The 16,785-nt window shown below is 43.5% G+C and overlaps 1 protein-coding gene across 1 annotated transcript in view; it reads right to left on the reverse strand.

The window, feature by feature from the left end:
- Positions 1-16,785, reverse strand: part of TSPAN18 (tetraspanin 18) — a 103,145-nt gene that overhangs the window by 16,434 nt on the left and 69,926 nt on the right. The window contains exon 4 of the mRNA XM_026035143.1: positions 3,264-3,352. The gene's annotated coding sequence lies outside the window, so the exon portion shown is untranslated. The remainder of the gene's footprint in view (positions 1-3,263; positions 3,353-16,785) is intronic.

A 16,785-nucleotide genomic window follows, 5' to 3' on the forward strand; every position in this document is an offset into this window, starting at 1 on the left:
TGTGAGTGTAGGAGGGGGTGGGACACCAAGGCCTGGTGCAGTCTGGAAGACAGCCACACAGCTCAATATCACACAGGACACTCATAATTCCCTGAGCAGGGTTAAACTATGATGACAAGTCTCAGGGAGATACACTCTGTATTTTAGTCAATTTCTGAAAGTTATTAGAGAGATCTCTAAGTCCTGCTGCTTTAAGTGACCTTCTACGTGATCCACAGTTGAAGTCTTAGATGAAAAAAAGGATAAAAAAGAAAAAAGAAGCCCATTTAACTACATCATGCCAGTCTGCATCATTCACACTCATCTCACTGCAGCGTTATCCATGCTAAGAACATTACCTGTGGTCTAAGAAGCAGCAACTTCTGAACCTAACCCTGTCATGATGCCACTTCGTTTTGTAGAGCTGATAAACCACATTGCCTCCTGACTTTACTTTCCGTAACTGGGTCTACTTCCTGAGCAGGAAGGGCTGGTTTCCTTGGATTTCCATGAGCTGAACTATGGCTTCCTTTTCTTTATGTACACAAACCTACCTAATTACTCTTTCCAAGCACCCACTCGTTAGGTTAAATGTTTCCTAGGTGTGAGCAGGGAGGCAGTCTCTCAAGCTGTTAAACGCTCAGATCCTGCTAACATCAGTGGCAGGACCATGCAGTCAAATAGGGTAACCTGAGAGCAACAAAAACAGCATGTGAGATTTGATGAGCAAAATTTCCTTGGTTTGCCTGAGCCAGAAATCATCCCCAATGGCTGCTGGGCTCATACCTGTACTTTGTAAAAACAACACACAGAGCAAAACAGCAAATAAATGCAATGCAGCTAACTCTGCTATGCTGCAAGACAGGAACACAGCTCCGCTCTTGGGATTTACGAATCCTGGAAGTCCTTCACCTCAGGATGGGTGTGAGTCACCAGCGACACTGCAAGGTCTTGGCTGGCAAATCCACGAGCGCAGCACATCAAGGCTTTCATGTCAAAAGAGCTCAATGCAAAGCTTCAAAAAATGTCAACCCATTCGTCTGATGTGAGAAACCTTAGTGCTGAGCAGCTAGTCGCTCAGTTGTGAAACTTGCAACTTGGAGACACTCATATGCCAGCATAACACACCCCTTCCAGTTTCCAGTAGACAGGTACAGATCTCAAAGCCCTTTGTGGAAGCACAGATCTCTGACTGATTAAAACAGAGCAAATCAACCAAAATCAAGATCTAACTCACTGCACAGTACTTAAAACTATTTTATGCCAGACCCAAGGACTCTAGCGTATAGGAAATACATTACCATCTAGTTCATTTATGCAGTTCCACTGGAGACTTTGAAGCACGTGTAACTAATGCTATTTACAAAGAATGTAAGCAAAACGCAAATAATGTTAGTTACAAATAATGTAATTATTAAACCATCTGTTGCAACTGTTGCCTTACTAATTAGTTCAAGGTGTCTGTACTTACTGATTACAAGCTGGAAGAAAATAATCGATGTCTGAGCCACAGTGCTGCTCTCTTCCTTCCACGTTACTTGCAAGTTATACACACAAAATGTAAAGCTTTGTAAGTCACTCCCACTACGTTCTGACCTGAGACACAATCTGGATTCATGTGTCTTACTCTACTGTATAAAAATATCTTTTCTGCCCTTTTTCAGGCCCCAAATTTGTGACAGATTAAATTCTCTGCAGAAGACATATAATGCTAAGCAAACATTAACAGTCAGAACTATGGAAGACAGCAGCTGACAGATGCTTTCCCTGGCTTGTCCCATCTCAGACCTGTAAGACATATGAGATTTTTTTTTTTCTGAAATATGGCTATAAATGTTCCACTTTTTCTTATACAATTTATTCTACATTTTCTCCCTAGCATGAATATTATCCTACAAAGTAGTGCGGAGTCCAAAAGACCCGAGCAGCATAACCAGAAAACATATCCCAGCTGCTGTAATCAGTTAGGAATAAAGACTTGCTTCCCAAAGCAATATACTCTTTTCTTCTCCAACTGCCCTTTATTTCCTTCCTTCTCACATTTGTTTTTGCATACCCTAAAACTGCCCTGAACTTCACATATCTAAAGGAAACTGCTTAACCACTCCTTGAAAACTGCTTCCACATCTCATTCTGCTCTCACTAACACCTCCCCTTGCCCACATCCCCCTTTGACAGCAGACTAAACCATTGAATTTGTCCTTCATCTTTGCTAAGGAGATGGAATCACAGAAAAGTGAGGTTAGGTGGGACCTCTGCATGTTATGTAGGCCAAATGTCCCCCTCCAAGCAGGGTCCATTTTAATTTTTGATTCAACTTCAAGATTAGATCAGGTTGCAATGGCAATTCAGCTCATGTTCAGTCAAATGTTGAGTATCTCCAAGGACTCAAGACTCTATAGTTTCTCTGAGTATGTTCCGCATTGAACAGTCTCTGGTTCGTCCAAATTATCTTCTTGCAAAAGGACCAGCAGGACCCCTCAGATCTGCTCATTTATCAGAACTCTCAAGGAGCGTGTTATCAACACCAACCTCAAGCATTTAATCTTCAGTATCAAACCACTGCTGTCCTCCATGGAAAATGACCGTGTGACCTGTTCTCCTTACCTACCATTCTAGACACGCAATCCTCACCCTTCAATACACTTCTGTCAATTATTCCTATTTCACTGCACAAAATTCAGACACTGTGGTCTCACTGTATGGCTCATAAGAATCTTTGATACATCATAAAAACAACAGTATAACTAAAACTGAAAGAAATGGGAATAGACCTCCAATCCTCACTCGAACCACTTCTGCTACTTACCCTCTACCACAATGTCCTCATCACCTCTTCTAATATAAAAATTCTTTGCCTTCTTCACCTGTGAAGACTTGTCCACCTATTTGATCCACTGCTTTCTTTAAAACCTGGAGGCCGGTTCTACTGCATCTCCCACACATATTAGCTAATGGCTTGAGGAGCAAATCAGACCAACTCACACCTGCTTTCACATCACATACAATGCAACCAAGTAACAGCAGAAGCAGTATTCTTAGCTCTCCAGAAACAAGCCAGATGCTAAAGGAAATTATAAAATGTGGTTTGGGTTCTCTTTGGACAAATGTAATTAGGAGAGTGAGGAGCCATCCTTCATTGGCACAACTTGCTGCAGAACACCTTCTAGGTCGTAAGACAGCAGATGAGCTCCTGCACACCAAAGCTACATCCAACCAGCCCCGACAAAGATACAGAAAAAGCCTTTGGGATGCGGAGAGCAAGATTTGTAAACAAGATTCACCTTTACAAGTCCAGGACTTGAAGTCCAGTATCTTTTCTGATCTTTAATGGCCCGTGTGTCCCATGAATCTCCTCGTAGTCAAGCTTGTCCTGTAAGAGAAAAATATGCAATTACTGCAGAAGACAATTAAATACAATAATATTAAACACACAATTTATTAAAAAGCACAATCCTAGTAAATATTCTCCATCTAATTGGTATCTTAATTTAGCATACATTAGCACTAATGAAAACCTTTTAATACCAAGTGATGGATCTGATTCCTGAGAATCTCTTTAGCAACCTTTGGGGTGTTTTAAATGCCCACAGACCACATGTAAAACTAAAGTTCCATTACATATGCACATCACACCACAACAGTACTAGATTAATAACAGCTGCACCTTCAATATTTTATGGGAGGGTTAGACAAACTTTAATCTGCTGTGACTTTACAGCCCATTTACTAGGAAAATGAAAAAGGCAGAGGAACAGAGATGGACTGTGTGCTTGGGAAGCACAGCCCAGCCATAAAGAGTGATGGCTTGAGGATAGAGGTCTCTATTCCTCATCCTTCTGGCCATCTATCATGCAGAGCTGAGCAAACTGTTTCCTCTCCCTGTACCTCATTTTCACCATGTGGAAAACACGCATGGAGGCACACTGAAGCTGCAGTATCGCCTGCTCTCGGCCTCTCGAGCAAAAAGCATTAGCTAAGCCAGTGAGCGACAGACTGACACCACCACAATTATCTCAATAAATATATCCTTTTAATTTCTCCTTGCACAATGAACAACCATCTTCTGCAAGACAAAGGTAAGGTGGGACTACGTATTAGCATGGAAAGCGTGCTTGTGTGGCTGTTGTCCTGGCACCTTCTTGGTTGTCTTTCTTCACCTGGCTGCTACAGTCTCAAGCATGTATTTCAAGGCCTGTGGGGAAGGGGTAGCCTTTAACTATCCCAATAGCCTCTCATGCTAAAGGGGTCCAATATGCAAGCAGGGTTGCTAAGCACCATAGGTAAATAATTCATCCTTCCCAAATTATTTTGGAATAGTCACAGCTATTCTGAATCCATTGCTTAGCTGTGAGCAATCAGATAAGTCACCTGGGTCTATTCCTGCTCCCTCACTGAATGAGTGTGCCAAAATTTCAGCATGATTTCTGGAGCGGGTGCATTTAACATCTGTTTCCCACAAACATTTGTGAACGTGCCTTTGAAAATTGCCTCCCATTAAGACTTCTGTGAATAAGTCTATCGTTTGTTGTTGGCAGGAAGCGAACAAAGAGTTTCAAGGTGGCTGAAACTAGCACAATATAAAACATTTAATGAATATTCATAGACTTTTTTGGTTTGTTTTGCATTAATCCTTCAAATACAATGTCCTTCTTCTGTCACTGGCTGCCTTTTGCACCTAGTCTCTGAATGATGAGCGGGAATGGCATCAATTTTGCAGTCCGGAGCCTGCAAACTTCCTGAGATTGCCCCATCTCTGCTGCAAAGGTATCTGCACAGCAGCTGTTGAACTGCTCCATTTTACAGCCCTGTGCATGAAGACAGGCCCAAATCAGTAGAGTTTCATTATCAAGTTCAGGGTGGTAAGTGCAAATGTTCAGAAGCTGCTACATGAGCAGATAAGCCACTGCTGCAGGAGGTGGAGGCCTCTCCAGGAGAGGGGCTCGGAGCCAACTCAGCGGGGACAAGAATAGCTGTGAGCATCTCAGGGCAAAAATTCTGCCTGTCCAGCCAGGCAGAATCTGCTGCCCATCCTTATGATTTCTTCTTTATCTCTCTCTTTTTTTTTTTTTTTTTTTTTTTTTTTTTTTTTTTTTTTTTAAGGGTACAAGTGGGAGGGAGTAGGAACACTTCATCCTGGGTCTGCGACACCTTTACCCAGGGACAACAGCTGCCTGGAGAAGAAGATGGCTCTGACTTTCAGAGCGGAGATGACACTTTGCTGCATAAACCTATCATTAGGAAAATAACCAGAATGATAGGATTCCTACTGTGTGTGCATATAATTGCACCTCGACAAACCTTCAAAAGTCTGCGTGGGGGAGGAATTTTATTTTTGTATTCCTCCTTAGTCACAATATTTTAAAGAAATTATAGCAGGAGAGGGGAAAAACTTAAATGCTTCAGCGGGTACCAGCAGGTGCTGTGTCAGAAGGGCTGAAAGGAAAGTGCGTTTGCTGCCAAACAGCAGCAATTCTCTGGCTTGCTCTGTGGCCCTGAAGGGGAGCAAGTCCCTGCCAAACAGACGCTCTTTGGCTAATAGCTGCGATTTTGTCATTAGGGGGAACTGCAGAAAGTGCAAAACCACAGTGCCTAATTGGGCCTGGAGCAGGCTGACGCCTTTAATTACAGTCGCTGGGGCAGCGCAGGGGAAGCCGGAGCCGCGGCCAAGCTCCCTCCCGGGGCCCGGCGCTTCCCGGGACACTGTTTTCCTGCTTTCACTGCTTTCCAAGTAGCCCTTTATGGGGAGTGGGCCCTGATGGAGCAAAAACACACCCTAAACCCACACGGTCTGCCAGGGAGGAGCTGGAGAGAGGGATCACGCACCCGCCGGGAGGCCCGTGGCTTGGTGGGGATGGGTGAGGAGAAGTGTCTCTGTGGAAGCAGCCTCGCTTAATCCCATTGCCTTGCAAAGGCTTCAGGAAAAGATAAGCCATGAGCTATTTCGGAAGAGGAGCTCAACACAATCTCTTAGTCCCGTGCATTATCCAGCAACTACTACAGCTTCTCCACACATAGCTAAGTGCGCTGGCACCTCCCGGGGCTTACGCTGCCCAGCCACTGCTGTGCCACGGCCACGGCACTGCATGCAGATCCAATTAGGTGCCCAAGGGCACCGTGCAGCTGTAATGGGTCCCTGGGGAGAAGCCATGAGGGCACCTGCACAAGGACATGGAGCGAGATACTAAATTACAGTCAATCTACCTCCTCTTTAGCTGCATTAAGGCCCATTTACCAGCGATGACTGCCTTGCCTTGCAACACTGGAGGGAGGGAGCTTGTTGCGCTGCCCAAGAGCACTTAATGCCCCAGCGCAGGTGAACGAGCACGGCCCTTAAGAGCACCTAACACCTTAAAGCAATAGCAAGATGGCTTTTATAATACTAAAGTCATTGTTTGAAATAATCTGAGCTGCTGCTGAAACCATCCAAGCTTTCTATCTGAGCAGAGCACCCTGGACAAGGTAAAGTCTCATACACATGCACAAGCATTAAAAATCCCAAGGCAGAAGCTGCTTTCCCAAATGTTTGAACATTTGTAAAAAGTGCTAGTGTACAAGTGTGAAGTGATGGTATAGCATGAGGGCACAAATCATTCCTTTTCAGCTAGCACGAACGTGCATACAGCACCGTATGAAACATCAACTGCTCACTTTGGCTCCATTCCAAGCAAAGTGCAACAGACAATCCTATCTGGTTCTTGCACACAGCTTCCCACATACCAATATCAGCCACCTCGGAAAACAAAAATTAACAACACACCCGATAGCCCTAAATTCTGTTCCTTAAAATAAATCCTCAGATTACTCATAGGTCATTTTTCTCCTGCATTACTGGCAGCACAGCAACAGTATTACGGTACCAATTACCTTTCTTTCCAAGTAGATGTGAACAGACTTAATTTTATTTATTTTATTTCCAGTTCATATAACGTTTAACAGATAGAAAAGTGAGGCTGAAAGGGGAATGGATACGCTAGGAGTCCTGGCAACAGAGCAGCACTCTATTCACCGGCTGACACCTAGATCAGTTCCACAGACATGTAAAAGTTGATTATTTCTGGCTTGACAAGTTATGCTCTTTGAAAAGCATCTTTTACCAAGAAATAAGCATTATTTAGCATGCCTAAGGCAAGCAAATAACGTTGGCATCCTGTGTCTCAGAATACATCTTCTTCAAGATTGAATAAGCAGCAACTCCAGAAGCATCACAAGCCAAGAGATGTTACTGGCACATCAGATACTGCCAAGTGTTAAAACGCTCCATACACTTTCATGGCACTCCAAAAGCCTAGGGCATTTAACCCAGATGGTAAAGGTCTGCCACGTTTTCCCTTAGCCTGACACATCTCACCTTTCCAGCAAAAGATTCCTTGGTGCTTTTTCTATCCTCTTTTCTATCCTCTTGCTTCATTTGCAGCCAATGCCTCAGTGGTTTGTGGCATTCCACACTGCTTTGAAAGATGCAGGAACACATGTTGGAAACCACTGGGCATTTGCTGGGGCTACCTGCTTCTCCACAGACCATGATCTTAAATATTTTAAGTTCCTTAAGACTTTGCGAGCTTGAAGGAAACTATACAGAAGAGGGAAATGATTGAATTTAAAGCAAGGAGGCAATCAGAATGGATTGCTGTGAGCCCCAGGGCCTTATCCCACCACAAAGATGATGATTATCCCTCCTCAGGAGCCCCAAAGCAGCTGGGCAGGGGTATGGGCAAGGGCAAGGATAGGGAATTTGGCATCCCCTGCTTTTATCATTTGCTTTAATGCAGGACAGGGCTCCAGATCAGCAGGTTAACCTCCCTTTCTTGTTGTTTTCAGTATTTTTCATGAGAAGGAGGTGGAAACCTCCCCTCCCCCAACACCTCTTAACACCATTTAATTAGAGGACTAATAATCTTAATAGTTTTTAAGAAAGAAATCTTGAACTCTAAATACACTGTTTTACTATAAAAATGAAAAATAAACTGTTCTGCCTGCACAGAAGTAATTTTAAAACAGCTCAGAAAAGGCTTGGAAAAACCTAGTTAAGAGTAGCACATCTTAAAATGAGGATCTCAGAAATTCTAAACCTACAAGTACCTTGCGGGAAATCTGAGAGATGGTGTTATTTATCTGATTCTGCTTATCTTTTAAGTCTTATTAACAAGAAGAATAATACAACCCAAAGGGCCCTGGATGCCATTTGCAATAGGAAATTCCTTATCTCGCAGAGCTCACGATTCAGAGGTAAGGCAAAACTCGATAAACGTGAAGTGAACAAACAAGGCAGGCAACAGAAAGCATCTAAAGCACCTCTGTAGGCAAACAAAGGGAAGGAAAGTATACACAGGCAGGATATGCAGTTACAGAATTTTACACCAATGTAGGTCAGGAAACAGGTTTTTCAGTGATTTAATCACCTAGGAAATAAATACATCTTACTGGCTATAGGGGTGATATTCTATGGCTGATGTGAATGTAACAGAGATAGTGAATAGCTTGAAAAACAACATAGGTAAAAGAGGCAGACATGGAGTCTAGGTTACCCTGCCTGCAGACAGACTAATAAACATGCCATAAATTCCATTCGCAAATATAAACTTAGTTTTACTGTAACCAGTACCTCTGAGATGCTAAAGGGTAACAGTGCAACTGATGTGATTTTAAAGCTAAATGTGGCTGATCTTAACCATACCCCTAGTCCTGAATTAGGTATAAACACCCAGCCATTCAATGTCTTTTGCTACAAATATTTTTGATTTTGATTCTGGAAAGGGAGAAGAGAGAACCATGACCAAAGCCTACAACAGCGTTTCAGATGTTCTCTAGGAAAATAAGCAAGACTTAATAAATTCTATTACCTTGGACTAGGTGTTTTTAAGTGCTCTCTCTCGCTTTAAAAGACCATGATCTTGGCACTCCTGAAACGATCGGGTTTCAGGCGCCCAAAGGGCCCTCAGCACAATTCATACCTAGATGACAAGAGGTAAGGGACTAAGTGAGATATGAGCCAAGAGCTGCAGGCTGGTTCCCAGCTGCTTTTGCTTTCCCAGCGGATAACAGATACGGCACCAAGACACACAATGTCATGCTAGAGAGTTTGCTGCTCTCTTAACACCTCATTTTTCTCTGCATCTGAACTTATTCTGAAAGCACCCAGTTCAGCGTCCCCCTCCTCCTCCCTCCTTTGTCCTCACCCATGGCCAGGGAAACATGAAAATAAGCCCGGCTGGTTATTGTTAATGCATCTGGAAGCGCAGGCATTAAAAAGAGGGGTTATTCGGGAACGTGGCGCGGTTTTCCTTGCTATTTGCACAGGCAGCTAATGATCACCCTAATAGCTTCTCTCTCTGAAGTCGTAATAAGCTTACAAATGAAGCCATTCAGCACATATTAAAAAGCAAGGGATGCTCCTTTGATTACAGCCTTTATGGAAATCTCCGCACGTTGGCTTCGCTGCTGCAGCGCCGCGATTAGGGCGCCATGGCAATCCGGGCAGCAGCACCCCAGGAATTCAGGAACACAGGGCAGACACGGAAACCTGCTCCGCTGAGGCCTTGGCCGCGCTCATGGAGCGACACGGGAAACGGCGGCTCTCGGCAATCCGGTGCCAGAGGGAAGCGGGCGGCCTTTGCCGCGTCCGTGGGCCCTGAGGCTCCGCTCTGCGGCTGCTGCTTCCTCCCTCCTCGGGGAAAAGCTGCTCTCTGGGCAGGAGGCATCGGCCCCACGCTGCAGGACTAGGCAAGAAGGGGCACTTTGCAGGTTCTTGGGAAGCCCATAGATTTACTTGAGTGAGAATAATTCCCTTAGCACCTGAAAGGCTTTCTCAACAGTATCCTTCCCTCTCCTTGGCACAAGGGAAGCTGAGTAACCTTACGAAAATCCTGCCATTTAAGTGGTCAGAGGCTAAACATGTTCCGCTTATACTGCTGACAGATTTAAAAATCATGGTTCAAGTCTTCATTAAGGTTTTGTTTTGGGTCAAATGTTTCAAGTTAGCTAACAATTTAAAAGAAAATTCTTTTTTTTTTTTTCTCCTTAATGAAGAAAACATCATAAAGAGTGTATGCTTTTTCCCCAAATACCCCTATTCCCTAAGCATACCTGCAGGTAACTGAAGAGAGCCTTGGGGAGCAATTCATTTCCGTACACAAAGATGACCACGTAAGTGCTGAGGAAGTCTTGCCAATAGCCTTTCACAAGGTGATGAATTTCACCCGCAAAAAAGCATAACATCTCTTTGAAAGCTGGTACTCTAAATACACCATTTTGCTTTGCTTAAAAGACAAGACCTCTGCGCTCAATAGAGCTGTTTCCTACCTCTCCAGGAGACTGGCTGAGGTGAAGGCAGGTCAAAGCACGCAGCACAGATAGCTTTGTGCTGATACTACCCATGGTGCCTATTAGGAAGGCTGTAATTGTAAGAAACCATTTCCCAGCAAGGATATTTAATACAGTGCCAAAGAACCTCCCCAGGCAGGCTTTGTTTTAAGGTTTGTGAGCTTTGGGGGGAAAGGATTGTATCTCTTGTTGCAAAGTGGTTCAGGGCCAGCACATTTTTACCTCTCTCGTAATCTAAATAACTCATAAGGGCAGCAGTGGAAACTGCACGGCCAGAATCACTTGCAAGCAGGCTGGGAATAGCCTGGGGCGAAACCTGAGCCACCATCAATCATAGAAACACACGAGAATTGGCATGCACTGACAGGGTGTCACAGAGACCCTTTCAAAAACAAAACAGCAAATTTAACCATGGAAATGCTCTGGATGCTGATGTACGCCCCTTTTCTTAAGGCTTCACTGATATTTTACCTGCTAGGAGCCAGGAGTTAGAAACTGATGACGTAAACTGATGTAAAACCCTGGCTATATTAAATGGGCCGGGGACAGCAGTGCAGGTAGAATAATTTTGGCACACAAGTGGCATACACTTTTGGCATACATACATACAATACATACATACAATTTTGGTATACAAACAGAATTATTGATAAAACTGGATCTCCTGCAAGAGGCAGGATCCCATGGATGCACAAATCAGGCCCGACCTGAGTCTTCATTGCAAAATCCCACTAGTTTTCAATGGCTGAAGTTTACTACAACCCCAGTTCAACTACGTTTTCTTTTTTTGAAGCAACTTTGCCTTTCAACTAAAGAAGTCTGTATTCTTTGGAAGCATCGAAACCAGATTTGCAGGACAAGTGACCAAAGCAGCTCATGTTTAGGCTGAGACACAAGGGGAACAGTGGGAGGTTGAAGCCATCCCTAGCAGGGAGAGAGCACCCTTTGGGTGCTTAGACTGGGGAGCAGCTCTGAGCCAAGGCCAAGAGGAGTTGGCTTGAGTGAGATAACATTTAACTCCCTTTGCTCCCAACACTGCTGCCGGCCTGGGAAGAAAATATCTTTCAGAAAATACTGTGCAGTCTTGCTGTACAAATGCGCTTGAAGATAAATTGCATGACAAGTTGCAAAACAAGATTTGTGATCACCATTCTGCATGTCTGATGATAGCCAAACCACCACGCATTTGCTCCAGGATGTTAACACCACTTCACTCCCAGATTGCTTTTCACAGTCCAGTCTGAAAGCCCTTAATAATGATGCCTAGATAGGTATTTGTCTCCCTCTTACTCGACACCCAGAAAGCTGACGTGCCTTTGCCTCGGGTTACCCAGCAGTATAGTGGTTTTGCGGGGAGGACCACACAAGACTTTCTTGTCCAGTCAATGCCCTGGGCAGCTGCTGCAGTGTCTTTGGTATAGTGCTCAGACAACTCAAAAATCCCAGTTCTGCTGGCAGCTCTAGCAGCAATTCACAGATCTAGCAAGTCCTTTCAAGTTCTTTCTTTTTGCCCCCTTTATTTAATAGATTTATCAGTATCACTTTTCTGCCACCCATGGAGTCTGAGAGATTCAATTCAGCAGAGTGCTAGGCTCCAGGGCTCCCTGTATTGAAAGCAGAAAAGAACTGGACAGCAAGACCAAATTCAAAAGAGGCTCCCAGGGCCTGCCTGACCAATCCACCACAGTTCCCAAGCCGGGACCTGCTGGGGTCTCTCTTCTTCATGAGCTCCCGTGCTTCAAATGCTGATTGAGGCACTTTAATCTCATTGCTTCTTACCCTCCCACCTCTTTTGCAATACACTGTCTAGACAGTGTTATCTCTACCATATACAGTACATCACAGTCTATTATTTTCGACCATTTTTTACATACAGTTTCTCACTTCACAAACCCCATCTTGCTCAGAAGTATTCAAAAAATCTCTGAGTCACAAAGAATGAATGAATGACAGAACAAAAGTGAAAGCCAAGCAAGCTCTCAGCTAAAGCCCCCATTTAAGCTCTTTCCATATCCTGTTTGGAAACATCTGCTCCTCAAAGTCTTTTTTTTTTTTTTTTTTTTGGTGTATCTCCTTATGCACTACATTACCTCTGCACTGTTGCAGGGCAAAACCATCTAGGTTTCCCAGCTAACATTTATCTCCTGCTTTCCCTACCATTCCTGGAGGATTACAAATGAGTTCAGCAATTCCAAGACAGTTTGGGATAGCCCAGATATCCTTGCGGTAAAAAAAGACAAGTCAGCGGTGAGCAGATAACTACTGACTGTGTCAGTATAGGCTGGGGGATTCATTTCTGTAGAATCAGTGCAAGGCTGCTAAGCCTACACCAAACACACAGAAAAATGACTTTCTACCTACTTAAATCTTTACTACTGATTCACTGATTCTGGCATCAATCCCTTCAACTAGACAATTATTTGGCCTAAAGTTTTAAAAATAGAATTTCCATCTGGGGGAAGAATGTTTTTTCAGTGTCAGCTTTTATCCAGTCATTTAGCAAAAGAGGAAAAAAAAATAAAAAAAAAATTACAGGGGTAGATATCAGACCAGCAGTTAACCTGCAAAGCAAACTGATCTTACCAAGTGCTTCAATGTGCAAGGGTCTGGCTGAAGACTTAGAGTATCTGCTTCAAGAAGCAGTAGCTTTTATACGAGTGCGAGGTGAGATAGGGAGGCATTGCTTCACACATTCCCTGTTCCCACTAAAGAGAAGAAAGGCAGGATTAATTAATGAAGGCAGTTTTAAGTTACCACTTGCTGTTACTCGCTTTGCTTGGAGACCACAATTTTGCAGTGGTTTATTAAAATAAGGGAATTTACCTGGAACAAGGCTGCTCAGCCATCGGGTCTGACAATATCTCCCCTCAGACTGGTTTTCATTTTCCCAACCACATACCTAGAGCACGGCCCCATCAGGGTCAGCTTATCTTCCAAGTTAGGCCACATTTTACCAGAAAAATAAAAAGATATGCCAGGACTATGCTCCCTATGGAATCATTTTTTTCCTATCCCATGAGAAGGTTTAGTGGGGATTTTAAGTGAAATGTATAGGTAATTTAAAATTTGGGGGCTTTTTTTTTTTTTTTTTTTGAAGATGATACAAGAAGATCTTTATAAGATCTTTATAAGATCTTTATAAGAAGATCTGAATGCATTTAAACCAAACCAATATATTCTGACCAAACTACAGTAAGGCATACCTTGGCAGGGTAAATTGGCTAAATTAGCAACTCTGCATAGTGCACAAGAAGGTTTCTTAGCACTCACCTGCTTTAAGCAACGTGCAGGGAGAGCTCTCAAGCCATTACAGCCTATTCCATACCCCACATCAAAATATCATCAAAAGCCTTCTTTCCCTACCAATTTAAATACAACACTGCAAATTTTGCAGTCATTAAAATATACATAGCCATAAGAAAATGCTGACAGAATTTCTGATACCTGGAAATGCATTACAGAAAGAAAACCACCTCAGCTGGAGAATCGAGGTGACGTGGCTCCTGTGGCAATACCCAATAAACATACAGGAGCTTCAAGCTGCATGATAACAAGCAGTATTCAGAGGGGCACCACAGCAATTTATCTATCCATAAAAGCGAGGAGAAGCCCAGGCTGCCCCATCGCTATCCAAGAGCTCACCAGGAGGTGGGGAAAGGCACTTTGTGGTCCAGTTCACCACCCGAAGTCACTGCCATGACCTCGGTGAAGGAAACACATGCCAAGTACATGCACCCCGCTCTGAGGAGGACACAAAAGCACCAGAGACAAGTGCATGGCTCCCAAGGATGGTGGCAAGACTCCAGGTGACTCCTGAAGGGACATTTTCCACCAGAACACTGACCTGCCGAGCAAAGGTCCACGGCAGGCTCAGGCCATCATACACCACAGCAGCATAATGAGACATCCTGCAAAACTTGCAGCTCAGCTTTTCATTCATAGTGGTTTTCAAAGTGCCAAAGATCAGCTCATGAGTGCAGAGAGGAGAAAGGTCTTTCTGCCCTTACAGTGCAGAAATATATATATATATTATACCACTATGCTAGGAACCGTACAGACCGTGGATATGACATGACCCTCTCCCGAGCCCTGGTCCTGAGCTGTTTACCCTAATGTGCCGAACAAAGCAGAGCCCTTCCAGCTCCTCTAAGTGGCCCTACTGCTGCTCATTAAAAGGACAGAAAGTGGTTGCTAATGAAGTCTGGCTCTGCCGTACGATATGAGTGGCTGAGAGCTATGATAATTACATTAGCGAGGGTAACTGAAGTCACCACCATATCCTTGTTTGCTCTTTAATTTAACTCCAAAGAGAGCAGGCTGGGCTGTAATTGGAGAAAAGAAAAAAAAAAAAAAAAAGAAAAGAAAAAGGAAGGAGAAATTGTTCTTCTGTTGCATGAGTCTGACTGCCTGATTATAGGATGCTGAAGATGTCTAAGAGGGAGTTACTGAATATTTAACCTTGGAAATGGAAGCTTGGTTGTCTCCCAGCCCGTTAACATCCACACATATCTTCCATTAAGTCTAATTAGGGCTAACAGCGAGTTCACAAAAGTATCTCCATAATTAATGTTAATAGTAGTTATGGGCAAACGTTGATGGAAGATGAGATGCCAAGTTTCTTCTCCAGGGTTAAACATTCAACAGCCTGCACGTCTCTCATTTCCATTTCCTACCTTAAAAGCACTCTAATCAATTGCACATTTCACAGACGGACTTAAGTGCTAAGTCTTACAACCAGAGACGTGCACAAGCGGCGCTGGCAGCAGCACATGCTATTATTTATAGTACCATAAACACAGACACACGGTACCTGATACAGGGTACGCTGGTTCACTGCTCTGCGCTTACTGCTATGCAGCTACCCCAATGACACGTGAACAACAGAAAGGCACATCTCTTTATCCTTCAAGGCACCGAGGCTTCACACACAAAGAGCACTTTCTCTCTATCTATATATTGGGGTAAGTCATTTTCAATTAACAAACTGAAGCGCAAACAAGATTATAGCAACAACCTCAATTACCCTTATTAATGCCATTATGCCACCCCCTAGCTGATAGGCTCCGTACTATACTCCCCAATCAGGCATTATTAACAAACCATTAAATCTGTAAATGAGAACAGCAAAATTATCTGCCATAATCAGAGAGGGATAATAATGCACCTTCTCGTGTGCTTCCAGCTCCAGCCCGGAGCTCCACGGCAGTAGTTCATTTAAAAGCATTAACAGACTGCTACCAGCCAGGGGTCATTCACTAGCACAAAGTCTCCCTCTCTGCTCTCTTATCCCATCAAAAGCAGAGAATTTCCATCAAACTTGTGCAATTCTGGAGCCAAGTAGATTTATAAACTGCCTTCAGTGGGGAAAGTATTTATAAAGCCCCCGGGAGCTGGACAAAGACTTGGCTGTTTCCCTCATGACTTGTAGATATTATCCGAAGGAACCTTATGATGTCAAAGTCTATGCCAGGGACTTCATGAAGGGGCACAACACAGAAGAACAGAAGCTGACCACCTTAACTGGTCATAAGTTACATTAGAGGGACTTTCTCATAGGACTAGGCTTAAATCGTATCTGGCTGTGTTTGCCTTTGCAATGGGAAAACAAGCTTTTCTTCTTGATTTGTTTTCTGCCTTAGGGAATTAGTGACTCAGACAGGATGCTGAAGACTCAGTGGGATTTATTTTTTCCATCATCCTGATTTTTTTTTGTTTTGCTTTGTTTTTATTATTATTAAGCAAGCTGGCTTATTAATGCACTGTAAACATCCATTCAGGGCAAATTTTTTGATAAATAACTCTTGCCTCCCCACTGTTCCTCCTAATTTTATGTGTTTTAGTTTTGTTGTTTGAGAGCACAGAGGGCACAGACCTGAGCCGCACTGGCTGTGAGTAACGGCAACAGACAGAGCCCTTCACCATTCCGTCACAGCCTCTTTCCTCAAAGGCAAGGATCACATTCAGCCCTCTGGATGTGCCTTTTTGGAAGCACTTAGTCCCCACACTATGGCCTCTTCCCATTCTAGCTCCACACAGGCTCCACTGAAGATACAGCCACGTCCTGCTTTGAAGCACCCACCCCAATGCTAAGCCCTGGAATCCCATAACCTTGTAAAAGACAAGTAGGAAAAAAAGAAAACAACTCTTCCTTTTATTTGGTCAGGTTTGTTTTGCCAGAGGTATGATTCTTCCTCCATGCAGCTTTTCTCACAGGAGGAAAATGAATACTACTTCCTAGACATATAAGACAAGCATGTACTTTAGCTACAAGTCAGTCCGACTGAACAGAGAATAAAGAGTAGCACTTGAAAATACATTTTGCGTATTCATCACATAGTATTTTTACAAGTACTTGTAACAATGGAAACATTATTAAAGAGCAGCAGATCAAGAATGATCAGTAGTCTGTATTACCTGTTAGAAAACTGGTCCCCTCCTTACCCTGCTCACAGTTCCAGTGCTTAAAAATATTCAATGAAAAAT

Source organism: Nothoprocta perdicaria, unplaced genomic scaffold (assembly GCF_003342845.1).
Source record: "Nothoprocta perdicaria isolate Ctin4 unplaced genomic scaffold, notPer1 scaffold_156, whole genome shotgun sequence".
NCBI lineage: Eukaryota > Metazoa > Chordata > Aves > Tinamiformes > Tinamidae > Nothoprocta > Nothoprocta perdicaria.